Source organism: Salvia hispanica, chromosome 1 (assembly GCF_023119035.1).
Source record: "Salvia hispanica cultivar TCC Black 2014 chromosome 1, UniMelb_Shisp_WGS_1.0, whole genome shotgun sequence".
NCBI lineage: Eukaryota > Viridiplantae > Streptophyta > Magnoliopsida > Lamiales > Lamiaceae > Salvia > Salvia hispanica.
The window spans coordinates 44,483,535-44,488,105 of NC_062965.1; positions in this window are offsets into that span (position 1 = coordinate 44,483,535).

Consider the following 4,571-nt stretch of genomic DNA (forward strand, 5'->3'; position numbering starts at 1 on the left):
GCCATCTTCTTCATCCCTAATTAAAACATAAAATTACTATTATGCCCTTTCATATTAAATTAATCTAAAAATATTTATTGTGTGGCAAAATCTGGACCACTCATTTAATAAAAATGAGTGGCTGATATTGCATCTCATTTCTCAATTAGCCTAAATAATCTGAATGAAAAATTGAAATAATATTTTATAAATTATAATTATAAAAAGAATAGAAATCCTATTATTAATACACGATGGAAGCTAGGTATAGAGATTTAATCAATCCCATACTCCATATCCCTACATATATGGGATTTGATATGTCAGGCGCCTACTTATGAGCACCGATTGTGAGCGACGGTTAATTATATTGCCTTTGTATCCCATAAGCTAGAATATTTATTTCGTTTATGGGAGGCTCAATTTTGTGGAGATATAAACCTCAACAGTGGATGCAGTCTACTTTGACAAGAAAGTGGCTCTAGAAATCGACGGGCCAGCTCATTTATGAAGGAATACTGATGTGAAAAATTTGCTTGGGAAATATGAACAAGAAAAGAAGAAGAAAAAAACGAAAAGGAAAAGAAGTGAAAATCGGAAGAAAATAAAATTTAGAAAAACTGTTGTTCATAATCACTCTCAGCGCTCATAAATGGCGCTTAGCGTAACAAATCCCATACATTAGCAACCAGTTCGGTCTAATTAATGTTAATATTATTTTTACTATTAAAATATAATAAAAATATAATAGGGGTAATATAGTAAGTAAGCAATATAAATAATTATAAAACCGGTTAATATAAAACCGATTCGGTCTGATTAAAAGTTAAGGCATTACGTATACGAAAATCACAGGTAAATGAATTAACAAGGCTAGAAGAATGAAAATTATGAAACAAACCTTGCTTATACTAGTAGTATATTGTTTGTTCATAAAGTTATAAGCGAGCAGTGGTATCAACGATACTACTACTCCTCTGTCCCCAAAGAATATACACTTTGGGTTCAATACGAATTTTAATGTAAAACTAGTACAGTATGATAGAGATAAAAGAGAAAAGTAATTAAACCACTGTTAGTGGAGAATGAGTCTCATCTCATTAGAGAGAAAATACTTTCTAAAATTAGAAAGTGCATATTGTTTTGGTACGGATTAAAACGGAAAGAGTGTATATTCTTGTGGGACATGGAGAGTATAAGCTAGCCAACCTTATCGATATTGAAGAAATTTAGTTTAATTGGCTCTTCATGTATAATTGGTATGATAGTGACACTATCATAGCCTATAATTATATTTGTCTATGTGCATGTATATCAATGCAAAAAGAGTAAAAGACTATATATATCACATCCCAAAAAATCATTTAACTGAATCAATAATTTAATGTAATTAATGAAAATTCGAACCCCATAAGATAATTATGACACAAATAAAACTACATTAACTAATAAGTTTATTGGATTATGGCGAATAGTGACACTATCATAGCCTATAATTATATTTGTCTATGTGCATGTATATCAATGCAAAAAGAGTAAAAGACTATATATATCACATCCCAAAAAATCATTTAACTGAATCAATAATTTAATGTAATTAATGAAAATTCGAACCCCATAAGATAATTATGACACAAATAAAACTACATTAACTAATAAGTTTATTGGATTATGGCGAATATGGTGGAGTGGAGTCTTTTCTGGATTAAGCATTTTCTTTTCATATTATATATAGCCTATTAAGACAGTTAATTTCTTATAAATCAGAATTACTTTTCTATTCTAAATCTGAACATCCCCTTTTCTTTTTCCATATTTCAACTGTTGTCTTTTCTCAGTATTTATATTATTGACAAGAGTGTATAGAATTGAACATATATAATTCTTCTTGAGGGATCTATTTCTTTGTGTCGTGTAGTTAATTACATTATCTTAACATCTTATGCACATGATGCCCTTTTTAATACAAGAGGGTGCTTTTTTAATGAAAAAGTGATAAAGAATTATCAATTTTGAAAATTCTATCTAACTTTTTATTTTTATCTGATAAGTTCTTGTATTTTTCATCTAATCAATTAATTTTTATGTTCCGGATTGATTAGCAAATTTCTTTTTAAATTTTTTTTAGTTAAATGGTTTATTAACTTGTAAAATCTCTTTTTTTTTTTCTTTGTTCGAGTTCAATTAAATTGGTTTTTGTTCAGATTGTATCAATGTCTAGACATTCCTTTTGAGTCTGGCGCCTTAAAAATCGGTGGAACTATTTAAATAGCAGCAATAGTATTTTTTTTATCGTATCATCAACTCCGGATTCTCCCTATATATCATTTTACTATTCATATTTACGACATGTATAAAAATTAAAACATCATTTAGTGCTAAATTTTTCATATAACAAACTATTGAGTGGAAATTAAAGAGCAATATTCAATATGAACTATTGAGAAGTCCAGTTATAAAAATATTAAATTGGGAATTAAATAGCAATATTCAATAGTAAAATACTCTTTCCGTTCCACATAATTTTACCCAGTATTCCATTTTGGACCGTTCCACATAATTTTATCCATTTCACTTTTACCATTTTTGGTATTGGACCCCATATTCCACTAACTCATTTGTACTAACATTTTATTATAAAACTAATACTTTAAAAGTAGGACTCATACCCCACCAACTATTTCAACTCACTTTCCATTACATTTCTTAAAATCCTTGCCGGATCAAAGTGGGTAAAATTATGTGGGACGAAAGGAGTATCATTTTACTATTCATATTTACAACATGTATAAAAATTACTGCACATGCATAATTCATACTCCCTCCGTCCCAGAGAAGTTGACACACTTTCCTTTTTAGTTTGTCCCACAAAAGATGTCACATTTCCCTTTTTGGAAAAAGTTTTCTCTCACATGAATATAAAAATTATATTTTCTCTCTCCATTTAACACACAAAACAAAACCTCCTAAAATCCCATGCCATTTTCAAAGTATGTCAACTTCTCTGGGACGGAGGGAGTACAATACATACAATACTGAAATCTACAATCAAATTGTTTACAAACAAAAAGTTTATAGCAAAGTATATTGCTACAGTAAACACCCATGATAAAATTATACATACAAAACAAAAATAGATTTTAAAAAAACAAATAACAACATATCAAAATATATAGTATTAAATTGAAGAGTAAAGGTCAAAACTGGCCCTGAACATATAGTCATTTTACGTTTTTGATCATAAACATTATCATTTAGATTTTTTGGCCCTGCATATATAAAAAATTTGATCATTTTGGTCCTGTCAATATTTCCATTAAAAACTAATTGTCAACAAGTTTAATCACAATTTTGACCAAATTAAATTTTAAATTTCTAATATTTTATTCCCTAATTAATTCCCTAACTAAGAGACTTATTGAAAAATGGCGGAAGAGAGTGGTGAAGAGTACCTGTTCAAGATAGTGGTGATCGGCGATTCCGCTGTGGCCTGTGGGGAAATCGAATTTGCTGTCGCGGTTTACTCGAGACCAGTTCGACCACAAATCCAAGGCCACGATCGGAGTGGAGTTCCAGACGCAGGTGCTGGAGGTCGACGACAAGGAGGATTACCGCTGGCCAGGAGCGATTCAGCGCCGTCACGTCCGCCTATTACCGCGGCGCCGTCGGAGCTCTCGTCGTCTACGATATTACTCGGAGGATTACTCTCGATAGCGTCAAGCGTTGGCTTGATGAGCTCAATAGTAATATCTCTTTCTCTCTCTTCTCAATTGAATCTGGTTAGAATTCCTGTAGAATTTCAGAAGAAGAAAAGGAGACTGTTGAAGCTTATCAATTTGCTCAGTTGGATCCATTTTTTTAGCATACAATTATTCATTTCTCTATATGCAAATTTATCTTAAATTCTACATATGTTCGTTCCGATTTTGTCCGATTTTGTTGGGTTCTTGATTTTTTTGGGTTTGCAGATTTGAGGTTCTCTTATTTTTGTTTTTTGTTGGGTTTTTCAATTTTTGGGTTCTTCAATTTTGTTGGATTCTTGATTATGTTAGGTATTTGAAGATGAACTTCAATTTTTGAATGAATGGAGAATTTGATGGTCTGTATATTAGAATTTTGAGATGAATGAAAATGGATGAAAAAGAGGAAAGATGTGAGGAAGGAAGAAGATAGAAATTGAAGTGAAACACTCCAAATAAGAACCCTGAACATTTTATTTAATTGAAGTGAAACACTCCCTAAACATATTATTTAATTCTAATTTTAAAAAAAATATTTATAAAAATAATTAGAGAATTAATTAGGGAGTAAAAAAATCAGAAATTTAAAGTTTAATTTGGTCAAAATTGTGATTAAACCCGTTGACCATTAATTTTTAACGAAAAATGTTGACGGAGGACCAAAATAATCAAATTTCCATATGTGCAGGATCAAAAAATCCAAAAGATAATGTTTAGGATCAAAAACGTAAAATGACCATATGTTTAGGACCAAAACCAATGTTGACATTTACTCTAAATTGAATTAGAAAGAAACTAAGAACCAATTTATTAGTCCATCAGTACCCATGCTCGAGATAACGAAGTACTACG